The 23,839-nt window shown below is 38.6% G+C and overlaps 1 protein-coding gene across 9 annotated transcripts in view; it reads left to right on the forward strand.

Moving 5' to 3' along the window:
• Nucleotides 1-23,839, forward strand: part of LOC134342810 (extracellular sulfatase Sulf-2-like) — a 352,386-nt gene that overhangs the window by 124,823 nt on the left and 203,724 nt on the right. Inside the window, exon 1 of one of the 9 annotated variants that reach the window (XM_063041408.1) lies at nt 19,166-19,181. The exons of the other annotated variants lie outside the window; for them this stretch is intronic. The gene's annotated coding sequence lies outside the window, so the exon portion shown is untranslated. Of the gene's footprint in view, nt 1-19,165; nt 19,182-23,839 lie in introns of those variants that run through there. 9 annotated transcript variants of the gene reach the window in all.

Here is a 23,839-nt window from a genome sequence, read left to right on the forward strand (position 1 = left end):
TGAATTTTCCCTCTACTGCTCCTAGTTTCTACATTCAGTGATATGCTAGGGGCATTTTACAGTGGCCAATTAACTTATCAACCAACACATCTTTGGGATGTAAGAGGAAACCTGAGCATGTGGAGGAAACCTATGCAGCCACAGGGAGAATGGGTAGACTCCACACAAATTGGAGGTCAAGATTTAATAGATTGCTGGAGGTGAAAGGTGCCACCTCCACTGTGCTATCAAGGGTGCCATATTCAATTCCACACCAGGCTCAAGGTCTTGCATGGAAAAAGAAATTGTACTAAAGGCCTTTCCTCTATAATTTCCTACGAAGTGTGGAGTTCATGAAGGGATGTAATGGAGATATAGCCAGTTGGAACAAGGTTCTCAATTATGGTGATGGTGAAGGTGGAGTGAAGATTCTGGGAGAAGGTTGTGGATACCAGGGCCAGGATGACTGGCAGCAAAGCAGTGGGGAGCGGTGCAGAGGAGTGAACTGAAAACTTAGAGGACCCATCTGGAGGAAGGTTAGTAGATCAAACATGATAGCACCTGGTAACTTTAGGTAATGCACAGCAAGACTCTTTCCTATACATGTGACTTTTTTTAATGCTGAAGATTGTTGGCTTCTAAATTACTGTTAAAGCTCCTTACTCTGCATTTACTAATTTATTAAGAAAATGCTTGTAACTGTTACGTGAGATTTTGATCATAGTCAAATAGCACTTAAAAACTGATGCTACTTGATATAACTACTATGTATCTTATTACTTATTTAACAAATATCACAAGACAACTTGTAATTGCAATAAATCATTTCAGCAGAGCGTCTTTTAAAACGTCCACTAACTCTAGCAAATACCAGTGAGATGGAATCATAGAACACATGGCACAGAAGTAATCAGTTAGGTTTTTGTTAAAGCTGCTTTGAAATAGTGTCATGTGATACCTTCAAAATCTACTGGAATGTCAGACAGGAAGGATGGGGACTGGGACAATGCTCCATACTCCAAGTCCAACAGTGAAGTATCAGCTTAGACTGAACAAGTTAGTCCTATTGTGTGGTTCAATCCTATAGACTCCTTATAGATGGATGTTTTTCATTTGTTTCTAAAAACTGTGGTACCTACCCTAAAATCTGAAGATAGACAAATCTGGGATATCTCAGCTTAGAAAACATCTCCTCCCAGTAAGCATGCAAACCATATCCCGATGTTTATCTCAACTTAGAAGTCCATTTCCTGTGTTGACCACATTGTGTATGAAGAAAAGAAATCTTTAAGTCTAACTAAACTATTTTAAAGTTTAGTTTGAAGTTCTGTTGCAATTATGTTTTCATTAAAATGTGAAGATTCTTTCCATTAAATTTTGCATCTTCTTCTTATGTTACAACTTATAGCCCATGACTAACACATCTGACCTACTAACCAGAAAAATAGTTTGAATTGCATTTAAATTTAAATTCATGTTCAAGTAAATGTGGAAGTTGGTATCAGAAAACAACATGATTATTGTTAATGATTATGATTATTATTAGTCCTGAAGAAGGGACTCGGCCTGAAACGTTGACTGTACCTCTTCCTAGAGATGCTGCCTGGCCTGCTGCGTTCACCAGCAAATTTGATGTGTGTTGCTTGAATTCCCAGCATCTGCAGAATTCCTGTTGTTTGATTATTGTTAACAATATAATTGGTTCTCAAGAATCTCTCTGTCATTATCCAGTCTAATTCAAACTCACCATTGTAATTGGATCTAGACTTCTCTCTGAAATGGCCTTATTGGCAACTTAAGTTGGAAGTAATTAATGATGGGAGAATTTGCCACCAACATGAACAAATACAGCAAAACTTTACATTATTGTGCTCCTTTGGGGGGCGGGGGAAGCATCTAAATGGTTCATTCATTTCCTTGGAATCTTTCTTTGATCTACTTACTGGACAATGTCTCAGCATGCTTTTAGTGGCCAGAGATAAAACCAATGTTCAACATATGTTCTGAGCAAATCGCCCTCAGCAAAATGCCCTCAGACTTCCAGTCATTCAGAATTCCATTAGCCTTGTTCCATTTGTCATAGTGCTGGATGGTGATGAGCTAAGACTGTAAAACCTCCCTAAACCTCCTACAACCCTTGAGTGATTGTGACACTTATGGAATATTTTCATGGTTATTTCATTTCTTTGCTGTACAGCGGTTATTGATATTAAATTTCACCTGCCACTTACATATTTAATGTAACTCGCACAGAGGGTCCCTGGAGCCTGCTCGGATTCAACTGCCTGCTTTTTGGTTGATATCGTCTATGTTTCCATTGACTCCTGAAATTAAGTTGTTAATCTAAATTACATACCCGTGGCCCTGACAACCGCTCCTACAATACACACTTCCTCCTGACATTACTCCTTTGAAAAGAATCACCTGCTTTCCACGAGCCAATAGTCGAATTATACTTAAGTTTTAGTTGAATTCACACAGATTGAGCTTAAATGGTAGAAACTAGTAAAGGTTTTCCTCTCAGTCAGTGTTGAGTCTTGCTTACTCAGTATTATACTTGATATTTTATAGTTTGCATTCGTTGCGTTGTTGCAATAATCTTAAGCAAAAAGGACATTATAAACTACCTGTGTTTGATTTTCAGCTTTGCTTTTCTCTTGGAATCATTGCTTAAAGCCCATGTAGGTGTAAAACCAAATTCAAATTTAGGACTGTTTTGATTGGTCACCACATTAGTAAGGCCATTAGTAAATGCATAACTAATATTATCCAGTAGATTAAAATGCCATTCCCTAAGCAACAACGACTTAATGCCAATGTTTCACAATTTGAATGTGATAATTCCTCCCAAAATCTCTTTTTATTTATTATCACCCTCATGTATCAGGACAAGGTTTTGAACGCAGGTAGAACTCCTGCAAGTGTTATATGAAAAGTTGTTGTTGACAAATACTAGTGTTGCTATGATTCTATGATCATGTTTTCTGGAGTTATTTGAAGTTGGTAAAGTCTACAGAGACCTGTACAGCAGGTGGTGAAGTATTTTGTTTTGTATTAAAGATTTAGCACAAACATTAGAGTGCACATAACAGCATTCCTTTTTGTGTCTGCTTTGACTGGAAGAATGAGCCAAGTTCTGGCAGGGTGGGAAGCTTGCTGAAGGACGAGTAATTGACAGATTCAATCTGCCAACAGTGCCAAAGGTATTCTCAGAACAATTCTACCTGGAATTTAGCAAGGAGCAGGGTGTGAAGTGCATGCATTTTAGTAAGGAATCCCTGATAAATGATGACATCGCTCCAGCCAAGCAAGAAAACAAAAAGCAGAGTGTGGACTGCTTTGCCAGTACAGTGAGTTCTGGTTAATTGGAGCACATCAGGACCAATATATCTTGGCCCAATTAAGTGGCTGCTCATATTGGCCAAAGTTCCATGGAAATAGTTAAAAAGGTACAAAAAGACAAACTGCCTTTTAACTGAGTACAAAGAATGTATTTAAATGAAATATAGAATAAATTAGAACATTACTAATACTATTGATTATAATACAATTGTGTATTAGTTCCTAGTAGTTATCAACAAAGGAATTCATTTAGTGTACAGTGCAGCACACTTTTGATTGACTGTAAATAAACAAAATCAGTGCAGACACCTAGTGCAGATAATGGACTAACTTCATACAATGCTTTCGGCAATTGCATCCTCCAAATCTTCATTTTCATTGTAACTTTCAACATGATTGTTGATACCTTCAAATTCTTCATAGTTCCTAGCCTGTTGAAGTAGTGAAATTGCTTAATTTATAATCCCGGCCATTTCTGACATCTCCAAGCCTGAATGCTTGAAATTGATGACACAACAGTAGTGAGGCTCACCTACAATGATGAAACAGCCTACGAGATGAATGCGGAAGAGCTCGAGGTCTGGTGCCAGGTAAATAACCTATTGCTCAATGTCAACAAGATGAAGGAGATGGTTATTGACTTCAGGAGCACCCACACCACCCTTTGCGCTGGTGGCATTACAATGCAAACTGCAAGCAGTTTCAAACTCCTGGGAGTGCACATCACACATAGTCTCAGAACATACCATACACCATCAAGAAACCACACCAACCCTCTATTTGCTTATGAATCTGAAGAGAGCTGGACTTTGCAGGAGAGAGAATCTAGCATGCTACAACACTGCTTTATATGGAAACTGCACATTGGCGGACAGAAAGGCTCTACAATGAGTAGTCAAAACTGCCCAATGCATCACTGACACCAGCCTATCCACCATCAAGGACATATATACAGAATGGCACCAGAAAAGGGCAAGTGACATCATGAAAGATCCCACACACCTTGCTCATGGACTGTTTGTTCCACTCCCATCAGGGAGGAGGCTACGTAGCATCCACACCAGGACCACCAGACTCAAAAACAGTTACTTTCCCCAAGCAGTGAGGCCTATCAACACCTCCATGTACTAACTACACTACTTTACTATTTCCCATCAATCACTTTCTTACAATCCAGCGTCAATTTATGGACATACAATTGATCCATGTATATAATCTATTTTAAGTATTTACATCTATTGTATGTTCTTTTTTTATTTTTATGATTGTGTTTTTTATATTTTGAGTTATTTTGGTGCTGCATCGGATCTGAAGTAACAATTATTTCACTTTCTTTATGCTTGTGTTGAGGAAATAATATTAAACAATCTTGAATCTTAAGCAATCTTGAATCATAACAGAGATATCAGTGACCAGATGTAGCATTAATGGTTGAATTCACATCCATACTAAAGGACAACCTCAACATTCCTGGACCTAATTCCACAGTAGAAAAGATGGAATCCAAATTCTATACGAAAGGTGCTGTAAAGTTGCTCCCCAACTCCTACATGGCACTTGACATTGTGTGTGGCCTCACTGGAAGAAGTGCCAGGTCATATCTATGCAGGGTGCACACTCCCACCTTTCTTCAGTGGGTAGCCCATTGGAGTATTTAGCCAAGTACTTTATAACAGACCCTATGTGCAATCATAGCCTTCAAGGGACTTGCTGTCTCTTATCCCCCTTTTTTGACTATTAATCACGCAGGCGTGGTGATGCATGATATATAGATACTACCATCAAACCAATCTCCAAATTACACTGAACAACAGCACTTGTAGTGACAAATTACAAAGCTCAGTCAAATAATGTCCTTCCTTCACTTTCTCTCTTTTCCTGTTTGTTTTCAACCAACTTACAGTGAAGATTATCACAAAGGTTGTGCAGCAGATAATGAGGCAGATTCACGGGAAGACACTTAGGTATTGGTGGAAATTTTCATTGGAATATGTGGGCAAGGAAGGTCATTTGATTTTCTGGTGCACTGTATCCATGTTTTTAGGCTGACTTCACAGCACTGACTATCAAACCTCTCCTCCCAGACCAGAGTGTCAGTGCAGAGTCTCTCAGCTCCCAATAAACACAAGCCATTTCTTTTGTGCACTTCCTCATCCAAACGTGAAAAACTGCAAAGGTCAGTGCAATCTTTTAAAAAAACTATTCTTGAAAATCTCTCAAATTGGAATGGGTATCAGAACACCTGCAGGAGCTGCACTTCTGTCTGAAGGGGAGAAAAGGAATATTAGGTAGCGTGATCTTCAATGGCTGATTGTCTCAAAGCATCGGCCAATTCTAAACAAAAACTGCAGTTGCTACGGATCTGAAAGAGGAATAGAAAACGTTGAATGTATTCAGCAGGCCCAGCAGCATCCCTGGAAAAGATAAAAATGTAACACGTTAGGACAATAAAACTTGAACAAAACTGGTAAAAGTTAGAAAGCAGTCATGATTTAAGTTGCAAAGGTAAATCAAGACTGAGGAGAACATGGGGAATGATTGTGACAGGGCGAAGACCAAGCAAAAATAGTTGGTAGAGATACTGCAGGTAAATTTTCACTTGATTTCTGCTTTAAAAAGACATTGTCTCTATTTTCTCACTCTCCCCACTTCTATGCAAATTAAAATGAGGCTTTTAAAAATAAATAATTTCAGCTCAGATCACTGGTCATTGAGCTGAAACATTAACCGAGTTTCTCCTTCCACAGATGCCGCCTGACCTTCTGAGTGTTTCCAGCATTTCCTGTTTTTATCAGAAACTGAATACCCTGCTAAACCAATAAGAAAACAGAATCTAGTCACTCAGAGTATTCACAAAACTAAACTGGCAGCAAAGCTGCTGTGCTTTCTGCTATAAAAGCCAGTTGTTTAATTGCAATTGGCAAAGCATTTTTCAGATAAGTCACCAGCACATTTTAAATAAGATGCAACTTACAAAAAAGCTTTGGATTTTATTTAATAAGTAATGAAAATGTCATTAGGTTTAATAATTTTGATTCTGAAACAAATTGTGATATTTACTTTTTGGAAGCAGATGGGTATTCCATTAAAATTAATGTACACCAATAACTCCTTGTATGTGGAGGTGAACTTAAAAAGACAATCTAATAGCTTATCTATACACTTCCATATTTCATTTAGGAGATAGGGCGATTATATTGAATGTCCTTCTAATAGTTTTTTCCATGAAGCACTAAATTATGCTGGATAGTTTTAAAAGTTCTTGGTGTATCAAGAGTCATGACTACATATGTATGACTACATTTATTCTCAATTTCACTTTTATTATATTATCAAATCTTTTAATCTTTTGGTCCAAAGTATATTAAATGCTCTATCCACTGTCTCTAATCTCAGCAGAAAAAATCATTTTTGGTTCATTTGATACATGTATTCAACTTTGTAGTAAACAAAGAAGTCGAATTTTACATGCTGTTCTAAAACAAATCCTAATTTAATTGTAAACTAGTTGTTTGGAGCATAGAAGGTTGAGGGGAAACTTGATAGAGGTATTTAAAATTATGAGGGAGATAGATAGAGTTGACATGGATAGGCTTTTTCCATTGAGATAGGGGAGATTCAAACAAGAGGACATGAGTTAAGAATTAAGGTGCAAAAGTTTAGGGGTAACACGAGGGGGAACTTCTTTACTCAAAGAGTGGTAGCTGTGTGGAATGAGCTTCCAGTAGAAGTGGTAGAGGCAGGTTCGATTTTGTCACTTAAAAAAAATATTGGATAGCTATATAGACAGGAAAGGAATGGAAGGTTATGGGCTGAGTGAAGGTAGATGGGACTAGGTGAGAGTAAGCGTTCGGCACGGACTAGAAGGGCTGAGATGGCCTGTTTCCATGCTGTAATTGTTATATGGTTATACGGTTTCAAGAAACTTTACACTGGCATCAGTATTCAAAGAAATGCCTCTAGCAAGGTTTTTACTTAAATCATAATTGTATGGTCATGCACTTCGTTAGAAGGAGTAAAGACGCAGACTATTTTCTAAATGGGGAGCAAATTCAGAAATCATAGAATCAGAATGCAGAGGAACTTGGGCGTCCTTGTGCAGAATTCCCTAAAGGATAACTTGAAAGTTGAGTCTGTAATGATAAGGGAAATGCAATCTTAGCATTGATTTTGAGGGGAATAGAATATAAAAGCAAGGATGTAATGCTGGGGCTTAATAAGGTATTGGTCAGACTGCACTTGGAGTATTGTGAGAAGTTTTGGATCCTTACCTAAGAAAAGGTGTGCTAGCATTGGAGAGGGTTAAGAGGAAGTGCACAATAATGATCCTGGGAATGAAAGGGTTAACATGGAGCATTGGATGTCTCTGGGCCTGTACTCACTGGAGTTTGGAACAATGAAGGGGGATCACATTGAAACCCATCGAATATTGAAAGGGCAAGTGGACATGAAAAGGATGTTTCCTGTAGTGGGGGAGACTAGGGCTGGAGGACACAGCTTCAGAACAGATAAATGTCCCTTTAGAGCAGAGATGAGAAGGAATTTCTTTAGCTAGAAAGTGGAGAATCTGTGGAGTTCATTGCCACAGATGGCTGTGGAGGCCAGAGCATTGGGTATATTTGAAGCAAAGGTTGATAGGTTCTTGATAACTAAGGGTTCAAAGATTACAGAGAGAAGGCAGGAGAATTTGGTTGAGAAAGATAATGAATCAGCCATGATGAAATGGTGGAGCAGACTTGTTGTGCCAAGTGATTTATTTCTGCTCTGATGTCTCATGGTCAACTTAATACCAACATCACAGGAAAAAAAAAAGTATTAGAAATAGCATTAGCCTTGAATTATTCCTGGATCTTGTAGCAGAATATTATTTAATGATAGAGCGTGGAATAGGCCCTTTGAGCTGAGCTATCCCCAACAACCCCAATTTAACCCTGAACTAATCACAACAATTTACAGTGACTGATTAACCTACCCGGTACACTTTTGGACTATGGGAGTAAACTGGTGCGCCTAGTGAAAACTCGCGCATTTCACGGGGAGGATGTAGAAAGTCTCGTTACAGAAGGGCGCTGGAACTGAACTCCAAACACTGGAACAGCCCAAGCTGTAATAGCATCACACTGATAGTGGTTTGATGGAAATTTCTCCATTAACTTACTAATAGCAATATAGAACAGCCAAGGAGATAGTTAATCAAAAGTAAACAATACGCAGGAAATCTGAAATAAATAAGTGAAAATTCAGGTAATACTCAACAACTAAGGCAGCAGCTGTGGAGAGACAATTGGAGACTACGTTTCAGGTTGATGACCTATTGACTATTTTCTGTTTTTAATCAAAAAGAATTTACTGTTCAACCTTCAAAACAGAATGCACATATTTGGCATGCACTGTGATATTAATAAAGTTAACTGGCTTTTAGAAACTAGAAAATGCAGTAACTAGAATATATTTGGAGGCGGAAGATTTAACTTTCTAATTTTAATGATGGATTACTTATTACATGAAGAACGTTTAATAAGATCTAGCCTTTTTTCCTGAGGTAGTATTTTTTGCAAGTACTATTCTAGTTATTGCTCTACAGTACTAAGATAATGCTCATTTATTCTGAAGGGGGATGTTCAACACCTTCATCATTGTTTAGAAAAATTCATATCAAAACCAGACTAAGCGTGGGAGAAGCCAAATGTTATCATGGGAAGCAGAAGGAAGTTGTATTCTGCAAACTTAATAGTAAATGTGCTGCAGTGTAATTTTGATCCAGATCTATCTTGCAATGCCATAATTAAACGTGAAGCAATGGAGTGGTAAGGGGAAAGAAAAGCACATTCCTCATGGCTTTTTTTCCCTGCTCACATTGAAAGTTATTGAGTCATGTTTGAGCAAGTCTTTCTGCTGGAGGAGTTCATTAAGAAAATTGTTCTGGGAGTGCTTACCTGGTGATTGTTTAAGGATGCCAAGCACCACTAGTCTTCAGTGATTTAGTAGTGAGCCATGATTTCAGGGAGTTTGGTCTCACATTCAACAGATTCAGATGTCAGCAGGTTTGCTTCTGAACTGTGCTCATTGCGATTCTAAGACAAAGCCCTATTTGTCTAACATAATCTAATGTTCTTATTAGCCTGGACTATTTCCTACAATTGTAGAAGAAAATTACAGGGGATATTGGCTGGAATATTGATACCTGACAATATTGTACAAAGCCGTTTTCTGATATACAAAAGAAATGGCTATAAAAAGTGTGTAATAGCTATTTTTTTTCAGCAAGCTAAATCATAGATTTTCATTTATTAGCCTAGAATCACAATAGATATTTTCTGGTTTCTCACCAATGGATTGAAAGATGTTAAGAAATATGATAATAAAAAGCTACAATAAACAAATGTTTATTTTCAAACCAACAGGTGAAAATATTCCCATGCCAGATATCTCAGGGATACATTTATCATGTTCTGTAATTAAAGAAAATCTTTTTCTTTCCCTTGGAGGCATCAGTGATCAATATTCATTGTAGGTTTTAATTTGTCTGAAGTTGAATATGATTTAAAAAAAACTCCATTTATGTGGTTATAGTGAGGTAACTGACAACGCTATCACTTTTCCACAATTCCCCACAGAGAGAGTGAACAAAGACATGCTATCCTTTCACATCACACCAGCATGAAAATATGTAGCCTCTTGTCAATGAATTAAGCCACTGGTGGATTTTTGGCTCGGTGAGATTTCAGAGCAGATAGAACAGAAACATAGGTCCCACAGGCAATGCAAAGAGCCCTAAGTTTAGTATTTTTGTCATGATCTATGAAGGTTTTGTGCAGCTAATTAATGTCTTGCAGTCTGAAAGAACTGTAGGAAGGCATAGGGCAGCTGCTATACAAGGGACCTTAATCATTACAATGATGATTTAACTCTCAATTTTAGAGCACTTTTCTATTTAACAACTTGCTTTTTTCTGATTTAAGAAGCCTAGTTAGTTGCTATTACTTATGTAGCCTTTTCAAAAGTATGGATTGTTTTGTGTTTTTGATAAGATAGTTATCAAACTCCATCAAATATCTTGCCTTTCTTGTTTTTCTGGGAAGATTAACATAAACCTGTTCAATCAAATTTTAACCCTTTCAGAAGTTAGTTTTTCTATTGATTCTACAAACGTGTAGTATTGTTAGTGCAGATGGTATAAACCACTATTCACCATTGTGTGGATCTCCTTAAGCCCCGTACATTTTATCCCTGGTACCTGTGGCAACCACAGGGTGAAGTTTGTATAAATCCATAAGACAGAGGAGCAAAATTAGGTTAGTTAGCCCATGGCACCTGCTGTGCTATTTGATCATGGCTGATTTAGTTGTCCCTCTCAACCGAATGCTTCTGGCTTCTCTCCATAACCCTGAACACCCTTACTAATCAAGAACCTATCAACCTCCGCTTTAATTACACCCAAAGACTTGGCCTCCACAGGTTGCTGTTGAAATGAATTCCATAGATTCACTACCCTCAGGTTAAAGAAATTCCTCCTTGTCTCTGTTGTAAGGGACATTGTTTTATACTGAGGCTGGGCCATCTGATTCTAGCTTCTCCCTCTGTTGTAAACATTCTCTCCTCATCCATTCTATCCAGGTACTTCAATATTTGATAGGTTTCAATGAGATCACTCATCATCCTTCTAAGCCTCAGTGAGTACATGCACAGAGCCATCAAATGCACCTCATACATTGCTTTAATACAAGCATCATTATTGTAAGCCTCCTCAGGATCCCCTTCAATGCCAGAACATCCTTCCTGAGCTATGGGGCTGAAATAGCTTACAATGCTCCATAAGTGGTCTGGCCAGTGCCTTATAAAGCCTCAGCATTACATCCTTTCTTTTACATTCTAGTCCTCTTGAAATAAATATTAACATTGCATTTGCCTTCCTTACTACTGACCCAATCTACAAGTTAAGCTTTGTGGAAACCTACACTAGGACTCTCAAGTCCTTTTGCACCTCTGATGTCTGAATTTTCACCCTATTTAGAAAATATTTTATGTCTTTATTCCTTCTGCGAAAGTGCATGGCATACACTTTCCTACGCTGTATTCCATCTGCCACTTCTTTGCGCATTCTTATAAGACTATAAAACCATAAGACATAAGAGCAGAATTAGGCTATTCAACCCACTGAGTCTGCTCTGCCATTCCATCATGGTTGATTCTGGATCCCACTCAATCTCATATACCTGCCTTCTTGCCATATCCTTTAATGCCCTAACCAATCAGGAAACTGTCAACTTCAACCTTAAATATACCCATTGACTTGGCCTCCACTGGAGCTTGTGTCTGAGCTTGTCCTTCTGTAGACTCCCTACTACCTCAATACTACCTGCCCCTCCACCTATCTACAGTATGTATCATTTGCAAAGTTAGCCACAAAGCCATTAATTCCATCATCCAAATCATTGATATATAATGTGAAATTAAATGGATCTAGCACTGACACTTAAGGAAAGCCACTAATTACCAGCAACCAACTAGCAAAGGCCTCCTTTATTCCCACTATTTGCCTTCTGGAGTCAGCCAATCTTCTATTTAATTTTCTATGTAATATTCATGTAGCCATCTGAGCAGAAATAATTAACACTGAAACTCTGAGTTACAGGACAATTAACATTAGACTCAATAATTTTCAGCAAAGCTGCTTTGGTTTCCATAGCACCTTACTTAAACACGAACTGAGTTGTCTTTATTTGAACAGAGGCACCATATTGAACTAAAATTTTGAAAAGTTTCTGAAAACAATCTTAGATTACTATTATAATTGTGTGCCTTTTTTGAAATGTCCTGAAGAAGGGTCTTGGCCTGAAATGTCAACTGTTTATTCATTTCCAGAGATGCTGCCTGGCCTGCTGAATTCCTCCAGCATTTTGTGTGTGCTGCTAAAAATGTTTTATTCACTTTGGAACAATGATGTGTTAGAAAGTTAGTAAATCCTTTTAATAATGGCTAAGTGAATTATTAATACACATTATATTGCTTTGACTGAAGAAGTATCTGACTGTTATTTTTAAAGTACAATTTTACTTCCAGAATGCGTGATCCAATGATTTTCTTAAAATCATGTTGTGCAATATTATTTTTTCTCACTTCCATTTTTTCAAGATGATTTTGTTTTTATTTGTTGATATAATGAGGATGACTCTACCAAAACTGAATAAAATAATTGCATTTGCTATTATCCTGCCTACTAGAAAACATTTTAACTGCCCACATTTGACACGGCTGCATTTTAAGCTGATCCCCATTTGTCAGTTCTAACGTAGTCTGCTCCTCCCTTAGACATTTTTAATAATAGTTTATGCCTGGATAACGAATTACATTTCCTGCTTAAAGTAGTGAAAATTCAACAGTAAATTGATGTTAATTATATGGTCTTTTATAAGGCTTTTGATGTGTTCTATAGTAAGAGATTATTAGTTAAAGTTTCAACTTGTGGAACAGAAAGCTAATTTTGACGAGTTTATGAAAATGAATAGTAGAGAAAAAGAAACAGTGGGCAGGTTTTGTAATAGGCAGGATGTGAGTAATGCACATAAAAGGCCACAGGAGTAATAACGTAGGTCTCAAATGGACAGTTGAAACTTTCTTCCACAATAAAACCAATCATGGCTGGTATTTTGCCAGAGTATGAGGTCTCTGCTTTTCTCCAGATGTGAGCCTACTTTAAATTAACATCATTACCAATTGCCTCCACATTCCAATCCTCTGCCCAACTTTTACATTTCACTCCATGTTTCCTCAGTCACCTCCCCTGCTCCATTCATCTGTCTAACCACACTGTTCCTTGCAATCATTGACCTGATCTTTTCCCTGTCCTCTGCCTTCAACCGATCCTATTTCCAATTCATTCCCTTCACAATCTCCACTCTCCAGTCAGATTAGAGTGACGTATATCACGCTTTTGGGGTTGTGCTCATTAACACCGTAAACACAGTCCTTTAGTTCTTTAGTCACGAATTGTCATAGTCCATTCCTGAGGTAGATAATGGGATAGAAGTCCATATATTTAAATTAAGCAAAAAATATATAGTTGGCATTGAAAGGAGTGTAGATAAAAGAATTAAGTATTTTGGAATATTAATATATTCAGGAAATAGATTTCATTCAATGCGGGCAAAAGTGATATGATAGGGGTACCTTCCAATGATGAAAATGGTGGAGGTCCATATACATTGATCATCAAAATGGCATTGACATATACAGAAAATAATCGAACAAGCTAATGGAATTATGTTTTAATTAACAAATATTTTAAGTAAAATTATTTTATTAATTGATAATTGCCTGGGCCTATATATAATGCCCAATCATTTATATGGCACTGGTATCTAATGTTATCTTGAGCTGAGAGTAGACAGACCTATTCCCCTCATGACATAGAGTTATCAGCTGGCAATTAGATCCAGCTAGTAACTTTCAAGTTCAATTTTCTTTCTTCTCATACAATCTACCAAAGTTTTTGAGTACTGTTTCACATATCACAATTAGATTACACGGTAATCTCACAGTTACGTAACAGCGGTGGCGTAGAGATTTTATAATTTAGTGCATTTTTTGTACTACTCAGTTCAGATTTAAACTGCACTCTCATTCGTTAGTGTGCATATCACTAAATGCAACTGGATCTTTTGTGGATCAGTACTAAATTCCAGAAATGTGACTGACAGAGGCATGGAGGGCAAAAGCAAGCATAGTGATGTCAAATGGAAGGCAGCATTTATCTCAAAGTCTCCAGCATGTCTGCAGTAGCAGCTGGACAAAAACAGTAGGTGCTAGAACACTTTTTAACCAATCATACCAAGCCTAGGTTAGTTTTATTTGTTTTCTTTACTCCTATCACACAGCCAGCTTTATTCCTCATTACCCATACAACAACAAATTTCACGACATATGTCAGTGAAATTAAACCTGATTCTGATTTTGACATCTACCGCAGACTCCAGCAGAATGCTCTTTTCTCTGGCTACAATTTCAAAGCATGTAATTTTAATATTTATTTTGTCAATATCACACTGGCCGACTCTGATTCACCTGTGGCTTGTATAAAAACAGCATTAATCACTCATGCAGTTAAATATTAATTGAAAATGTAGAGCTATAAAGTAGAAGGTACCATAGAGGGAATAAATGCTTTGATCTTGTAAAAGAGGCAATTTTCAGTATAGTTCTAAATGTACTGGGTTGGATTACTACTGCCAAGATCTACACTGAATGGCCATTAGCTGTGGTGTGTGGACATCAGCAAGTTCGGGATTTAAACACATGCATACTATTGCTTGGATGTTCAAATGCACTAGAGGTCATGTGATTTCCTGCCCTATCCATTGAGCCCAGGCATTCTTTAATGACCTGGACTGAGGGGCTAAATAGATGACCTCTCAGATTAACGCCGGACACGGATGATGCAACTAGCTGACATTCATTAAAATGATAAGTAAAAGTTTTGCTTTCCACTTAATGTTTCAATTTTATGTCTAATAATTTTATTATAAGGTAATTTTGTTTTTTACTCTTTTAATTACTAATTAATTGTTAATCTGATTATTTATATCTCTGATCATGATTGGTCAGAAGACCATCAGCGGGGGGGTGGGTTGTGGATATGAGTTCATCTTGCACTACCTGAGGCCTGGTTACCACCGCAGTTGGCTCTGAATCACACAAAGAGCATCGAGGTTGTTGGAAACAACATGGCTATGAGAGGCACAGGCCAAGTCTGCTGCCAACCGGCACATTACATGTCATCTTAAAACTCTTCATTTATAGCGGGCTCATGTTGCTGAGGCTGACTGAGACAGGAAGAATTGTGTACCTCTTATGCCTTTCAGCATCAATATTCTATTAATTTACTAAATTTACATTAGTCCATAATGTTAGTTTCAGAAAAGTAATTCTCTGAAATACGCCAAGCACATCACCACCAATTTAATCAGCAGTTCTCAGCAAAATAAACCACACCTTTTGAGACCATATAGAATTTATTACCAAGCAACAAAACACATTTGGTTCCTAGGTGTACGTCGTGATGACTTTATTCTGGTGTTACCTGTGAAGTGTTTATTTCATGTTCGCTGCTGAAACCCACTTGGTTCCCACTGATTTTCTGTTGAGGGTGTGGTATTATCTATGCCAAGTAACAAGCCCAGTTTTATTAACGCTTGTTCTGCGTGATACTTATTAAATACATTGTTAGAATTTCTCAAGATTAGCTACCTTGCTGCTCCTTTGAAAAAGAAAACCGACAATCATTTCATAGATAAAAAGATGCCTGATTATAGCCCTTTATTCAAAATGCCTTGCAATTTCAATTTGAGTCTCATTTCCTTCAGATAAAAGACCTCAGGCAGAAGTGTACTTGCAGCAATTCATTTTACTTGACACCATGAGCTTAAAAAAAATAGTTTAAAGCTCTAATCCAGATCATATTGCATTTCAGCTCTGCTTTTATAGACCTAACCTGGAGATTGTTTTCATCTCAGGTATTTTCTTTATGGTTCTGATGTGGATTTTGCTTTTCTTTGGTCTTGCATTTACAGCTGCGCAAGTTTGGGTAAGTTTAATACAGTTTCTCTGTCTGCTGTTACTGCAGAATCAAATTCAAAGTCAGGTTTGTTCTCACTGACAGGAATCATGAATTTTGTGTGTTCTGGGAGCAGTACAGTGCAGGCATAACAAATTACTATCAATTACATAAATTAAATAGATAGTGCAAAAGAGGAATAATGAAGTAACACTTATGGGTTCAGGGACCGTTCAGAAATCTAATGGCAGAAGGGAAGAAGCTGTCCCTAAAATGTTGAGTGTGGGTCTTCAGCCTCTGGTACCTCCTCTCAGATGGTATTAATGGATGGTGAGGGTCCTTACTTTACTGCCTTCACGACATACCATCTTTGGAAGAGGTCCTTGATGGTGGGGAGCTTTGTGCCATTAATGGAGCTCGTTTAGTCTACAACCCTCTGAAGTCTCTTATAATCCTGTACTTTGGTGCCTCCATACTAGAGAGTGATGCAACCAGTCTCCATAGTGTATCTATAGAAATGTGTGAGTCTTTGCTGAGATTTCATCCAACTCCTAACAAAGTATAGCTGTTAGCATGTCTTTGTCATGATTGCATCAAGTTGTTGGGCCCAGGATAGTTCCTCAGATGTTGACACCCAGGTCCTTGAAACTGTTCACCCTTTCCACTGATGACCCCTCAATGAGGATTATTGAGTGTTCTCCTGATTTCCCCTTCCTGAAGTTTGCAATCAATTCTTTGGTCTTGCCGATGCTGAGCATAAGATTGTTGTGGGAACACCATTCAACCAGCTGATCCATCTTGCTCCTGGATACTGCCTCGTTCGCATTTGCGATATTGCTAACATCGGTGAATTTAGAACTGGCATTTGAACTTTACCATGCCACACAGTCACGGGTGTAGAGAGAGTAAAGCAGTAAACTAATTACGCGTCCTTAGGTGTGCATATGTTGATTGTCAGCAAGGAGGAGATGCTATCACCAATCCAAAGATTTGCATGACTGTGAAGTTCATTCTTCTAGTGTGGTTTTCTAAGATTCTACTGACAGCTAAGCTAAGTGGAAGAGATTGAGAAAGGATAACGCCATGCTTTCAGAATTCTTATCATTGTCTTTTCTCAATTCTTTTGAAGGATGCACCAATAGCTCTATCCTTTCTTCAAAATGTGCTATGGCAAGTCATCAGATTGAATTCAACAATGTTTCAGTGTCCTTAGACTCAGTCACTACAAGCCACTAACCCAAAATTCAGCTTCAAACAAGACCTGAATATAACAGAGTAAGTTATAGAAGTCCCTTCCAATCTGCATAAGAGGAGTGAATTCACTTCAAAGGCTGCAGTTGATCAGAAGAAAAAAAGCTCTCTTGTGTAGACAGCTCAAGATGAACAAAAAAGTGGTCTTATCGACATCTCCCATATCTCACAAACAAATAAAATTGTGCACAGAATATTAACATAAGCTGGGTAGATTTATAGATTGCATTAACTGGAAAACCTTAGTTAGAAAATGCAACTGAAGAATTATGGAAAGAACACAAACTTCTTCAGTGGAACAAAATATTGATCTTCCCACCTGAATGATGTTTCCCATCTGGTGCTTGTTAAAGGTAGAAAAATAATAGTTCATGCTGCAATATGATAACATTGTCCAGAACATCGTTTATCTGGAATCACATTTTTATATGCAATCTGCTTCAAATTTGATGAAAAGTCAAACACAATGGCAGATTAAGGACAATGAGAGAGGCACAAGGTCCATGTTTTCCCTCCTGATCCTGTATGTATCTGATGAACACTGAGAGGAGACCAGACGTGCACAGAGACGTGCTGTGCTTTTCTGAGATTTTTGTCTATTCATAAATGGCCAGCAGATAGATTTTCTTCGTGATGCCATCCCCGTTCCCCCACTCATAACTCTTATGCAAACCACTTAACTTCCCAAGCAGTTAAGCAGCATCTGATTGAAACATATAAGATTATTAAGGGATTGGACACGCTAGAGGCAGGAAACATGTTTCCGATGTTGGGGGAGTCCAGAACCAGAGGCCACAGTTTGAGAATCAGGTGTAGGCCATTTAGAACGGAGTTGAGGAAAAACTTTTTCACCCAGAGAGCTATGGATCTGTCGAATGTTCTGCCTCAGAAGGCAGTGGAGGCCAATTCTCTGGAGGCTTTCAAGAAAGAGTTAAATAAAGCACTTAATGATAGCAGAGTCAAGGGATATGGGAAGAAGGCAGGAATGGGGTACTGATTGTGGATGATCAGCCATGATCACAGTGAATGCTGGCTCAAAGGGCTGAATGGCCTATTCCTGCACCTAATGTCTATTGCCTTTGGGGTGACTACCTCCCTGTAGCTCCTGTCTATCACCTGTTCACTTTCCCTAACAAGCCGAAGGTCATCAAGATGCAGTTCCATTTCCTTAACACGGTCTCTAAGGAGCTGCATCTCGATGCACCTGGTGCAGATGTCACCATCGGGGAGGCCGGCAGTCTCCCAGAAATCCCACATCTGACACCCAGAACAGAACACTGGCCCTGTAGACATACCCACCATTCTCTCAAGAGTTAAGTAAGAAATAAACTTACCTATTTACTTTGTCTCCGCCTGTTCTTGACAAAGACCTGTTGATCCAAAGCCTTACCACTCTGACTCAGACCACTCTAACGACAACTGCTCCCATGATGACTGCTCTGCTAGATGGTACCCCTCTTTCATGGAGACTAGGTTTTTAAACGCTCTTTGCCTGACTTGCGTGGAAACACTTCTACTGCGTCTGCGCCATACTCCAATCAAAAACTCCCATTGAAGAACTCCCTGCTTGCAACTTAGTTGTTTTCCTGATTTCTCTAGTGTGATAGCTCATGAGGTAAAGGCCTTTCCTCATGTACAATGCTTTGAGCTCCAAAATTAGCATTGGCAGGCCCTCAAATAAAATATGAGAATCCATTGTTTATCAACAGCTTAACATTTCTACGGTGAGCCAATTTAATTTCTCAATGTGTTTTTTTCTTGTTTAATAATCAAATGGCGCATCTAACAAGGAAACAAGATCAGACTAGTTTTCAGTACTTATAGGGGTTGGGAGAATAGCAAGTTGATTTTCTAATTCAAATTAATGTTCATAGTTATATTCTCTAGTGCGCAAAGATAAAAAGGGTGCCACAGTTGCCTAGCTATTACCGCTCGGGGTGTCAGAGTTTGGAGTTCAATTCGAGTGCCATCTGTAAAGAGTTTGTACATTCTCCCTGAGGCTGTGTGGGATTGCTCCAGGTGCTCCAGTTTCCTCACCCAGTCCAAAGACATATCGGTAAGTAGGTTAATTGGTTATTGTAAATTGTCCTGCAATTAGGCTAGTGTTAAATAGATGGGTTGCTGGGCTCTGGCTCATTGGGGCTGAAGGGCCTGTTCTGTGCTGTTTCTCTAAATAAAAACATGAAGAAATAAAGAAGTAAGATGTTTTGGTTCACCCATGGGCTCCCGCTTTGCTAAATGCAAGGTTCTGATGATGTCCCCAGAAGGTGCTGTACCTCCTGTTCACTGTGAGTTCGAAGCCTGAGATTGGATTCTCAAGCTCTGCATGATTTTCCCTGCCAGTCTTGATAAAACTATAGAGCAAGTGGACGAAATATTCTCACAAGCCATGACGCAAAGTAAAATCAGAAATTGCCTGCAGTCTTGAAGGGCATGATAACAGCTGCATTCAATGAGTGACTGCATTTCATCTGAGAACTTGGTGGAGTCCAGCCATGCACGAACGTGTGTGAAGGAAGCTATTAGATCAAGATTGTGCAAAACCCTGTGCATTGATGGTAAGGCATTCAACGATGTCTGTGTGAAAGAGAGGTTATTCTATGTGGCAAATCCTTTTAATGTAGAGCATTACTATCATTTTCCATGTAATTTTAATGTACCTGATAAGCAATAGTATTAAATTAATTTCTGCATTGATTGGCTGTGCTTATATTAGCACCTGCTGCACTGATCGTATCATAAGCATCTATATTAGTAGCAAACTGTCATTCTTTCTTGCTCATTCAGGGAGATAGTAGCATTCACATCTTTAAAAATTCAATCTGTAACCTTTCTGTTCTGCAACAATAGGTTTGATGTTGTTTTCCCTTTAAGAATCTGTGGGTATTGAATTCTTGCAGCAATGTACAATCTCCTACTTACAAATGTGAGCATTCCAACTGAAAGACTGGGAGCTGAATGTATTATCCCAACAGCTTCTGTAGGGTCAGATGCTGTGGTATTCGTTGGGCTCATCACACATCTGACAAGCCCCATATGCATGTAGAAAGTCTATACCTACGGCTATATTGACTATATTTCTTCTCACTCTGTCTCCTGTAAAAATGCTATCTCCACCGTATCTGGTTGAGGCTTTCCTTTCCAGGACATCAGAGCTGTCCTCCTCCTTCAACAAATGGGGTTTCCCCTCCTCCACCATTGATGCTGCCATCACCCGCATTCCTCCGTATCCTGAACATCTGTGTTCATTCTATCTTCCCACCGCCTAACTGTGATCGAGTTCCTGCTGTCCTTATCTACCATCCATGAGCCTCTGCATCCAACACATCATCCTCTGCAATCTCTGCCAGCTTCAATGTGATCCTATCACCAAACACATTTTGTCACCTCCCCCCCGACTCTCACTTTCAGCAGGGATCACTCTCTCTGCGCCCATTTGCTCCTCCCCCTAATCTCCCTCCTGGCACACATCCCTGCAAGCGGCATAAATAATACAACTTCCTCACCTCCATTCATGGTCCCAAACAGTCCTTCCAGGCGAGGCAACACTTCACCTATGAATCTGTTGAGGTTGTCTATTGTATCTGGTGTTTCCAAGGTGGCTACATTGCTGAGACCCAATGTAGACAGGGGATTGCTTTGCTGCGCATCTCTGCTCCATCCTTCAAAAGCGGAATTTCTCAGTAGTGTATCAGTTTAATTTCTATCCCCATTCCCATTCTGACATGTTAGTCCATGGTCTCATCTTCCACCATGATGAAGTCACTGCCAGGGTGGAGGAGCAACACTTTATTTTCTGTCTCCGTAGCCTCCAATCTGTTGGCATGAACATTGATTTCTCCTTCTGGTAATGTTTTTTTTAATATCCTCTTCTCTTCCCTCTTTTATTCCCTATAGTGGCCTCTTATCTGTTCTTCACCGCCCCTGGTGCCCCTCCTTCTTCCATTTCTCCCATGGTCTACCTTCCTCTCCAATCAGATTCCTCTTTCTCCAGCCCATTACTTTTCTCACCCGTTTGGCTTCACCTATCACCTTCTATCTTCCTCTCCTCCATCTTTTTTTATTCTGGTTTCTTCCCCCTTCCTTTACAGTCCTGATGAAGGGTGTTGGCCTGAAACTGCAACTGTTTGTTCATTGTCATGGATGCTGCCTGACCTACTGATTTTCTCAAGCATTTTGTGTGGGCGTTGCTCTGGATTTCTGGCATCTGCGGAATGTGCCCATAAATCTGCCTGTTCACCAAGATTCTTCTGACTTGTATTATACACATATCCGGCAGAGATAAACTTCCATACAAGTTGCAAACTGTTCAGTTGTGAATGAAATGAACAGATCTAATCTGTAATATGGCTGGGTTTGGTTTAAAGAATATATCAGTTGCCTCAATATTTATTCATATTTATTATCTTATTTTATTATTTTATAATTGTTTTTGTCCTTACTTAAACAATACTCTTCATTATCCTGTTAACAGCTGGATTAAAGAATCAGGATTAAAATTGTTCAAAGTGAAATGGTGCATCTGAACAAAATGACAGTATGAGGGCACATTCTGTGTTTAAGCTTACCCTATGCACAAAGAGAGTTTTAAAGATTGTAAGTCGGTGGTCAATATTTGGAATGAAATGTATCTTCTTTCAGATGCAGATGACTGAATCATAGTTCGTTACATTACTAGTAAAGCTAACATTTGTACACATTTTATCATCTCAAAATTTAGATCTTTAAAGTTCTTGCACTGGTTATGATAGAATTTTGTATATTGGCAAGAGTGATGTTCATCTAATTCAGTTCAAGGCAGAGAAGATTGATGAACGCTCCTGAAGCTGTAACCCAAACAAAAATGTTTAAAAGGCATCAATTCATGATGATGTAATTGATCATAGTTTTCTCGTCCGTAAATATACAAAGCAATGAAATACATTTTCTGAAACATAATTTATCTACAAGATTATTGGTTGAAAATGGTGCACACATCTGCTTATTAAACAAAATATGACATGCTTCATAATACTAGTGCATAAGAAATGTAATAAAACAACCCCTCAGACACTGCTATTAAATGACTCAGAGCTAGACTATGTACATCCTGAAATTAATTCTAAATTATAATGATGAAGTTTAACTCACCAAATTTTGAACAGAATTACCAGGTCTTTTTCTACATAGTGACAGTCCTACAGAGGTATTTATACTCTTGTATTGATTCACATTTTAAAAGCTATGTTGGTGCAGATTGTACAATGTAGCATTCACAAATAGTTTTTGTATTGGTTGTAGTTTCTAATATGAAAAGGCACCTGAAGCAATGACTTCAGAATCTAGAACGTTGACAGATAGTTCATGTTCTTTTGAAAAGGAAATGGGTGGTTATTTGGGAAAGAAAAATCATAAAATTGGAGGCCAAAATGACACAGAAAGGGGCTATTCATTCATTCCATGATGCCAATGCCAGGTTTTTAGTAGAATTATCCAAATAATTCTATTCGCTGCCCTTTCCCCATAGCCCTATAAAATTTTTCACTTTAAGTATTATCTAATTTGCTTATGAAAGCAACTACTGAAATTGCTTTCAGCACTCTTCTGAGCAATACATGAATAAGGAAAACTATTAGAAAAAGATTCAAGATTATTTAGTGTCATTTCCTCTACAGAAGTTTAAGGAGACAAAATAATTCTTACTCCAGATCTGACACATCAAAACGCCCCCGCAAAAGATAAAGAACACAATAATAATATTATAAAAACACATAAGATAGCTTAATAAAGTGTCCTTAAAGTGAAGCTAGGTTGCACATAAGGTGACTGATTGAAAATGATTAAGTAGTGGTAGAGTTAGTGGTTGGAGATATTGATCAGTCTTACTGCTTGGGGAAAGTAACTGTTTCTGAATTGGGTGGTCCTGGAGTGGATGCTATGTAGGCTCCTCACTGATGGGAGTGGGGCAAACAGCCTATGAGCGGGGTGAGTGGGATCCTTCACAATGTAACTGCCCTTTTCCAGCATCTTTCTGTATACATGTCCTTGATAGCAGGAAGGCTGGTGCCAGTGACCTGTTGGGCAGTTTTGACTACCCGATGTAGATCCTTCATGTCTGCCACAGTGCTGTTTCCATACTAAATGGTGATGCAGCTTGTCAGGATGCTCTCTACTGTACATCTCTAGAATTACACAAGTATGGATGTGCAAACTCCAGCTCTCTTCAGACTCCTCAGAAAGCAGAGATGTTGGTGAGCTTTCCTGCCCGTGTTGGACCATGAGAGGTTGTGTGTGACGTGCACTCCCAGGAGTTTGAAACTGCTTGCAGTTTCCACTGCTATGCCAATGATTTAAAGGGTCGGTGGGGGGTGGGTGAGTGGTATGAGTTCTCCTGGAGTCAATAACCATCTCCTTCATCTTTAAGGAAGATGATATTAAGGAAGCATTTATTTGCCTCAAACTCTTCCACCTTGTTTTGTGGTAGGCTGTTGCATCATTGTTGGTGATTAGCCCCACTACTGTCATGTCATCAGCAAATTTTATGTGATTATTCGGGTGTCATAGTCATAGTCATAGTCATACTTTATTGATCCCAGGGGAAATTGGTTTTCGTTACAGTTGCACCATAAATAATAAATAGTAATAGAACCATAAATAGTTAAATAGTAATATGTAAATTATGCCAGTAAATTATGAAATAAGTCCAGGACCAGCCTATCGGCTCAGGGTGTCTGA

The sequence above is a fragment of the Mobula hypostoma genome, chromosome 2, assembly GCF_963921235.1.
Source record: "Mobula hypostoma chromosome 2, sMobHyp1.1, whole genome shotgun sequence".
NCBI classification, from domain to species: Eukaryota; Metazoa; Chordata; class Chondrichthyes; order Myliobatiformes; family Myliobatidae; genus Mobula; species Mobula hypostoma.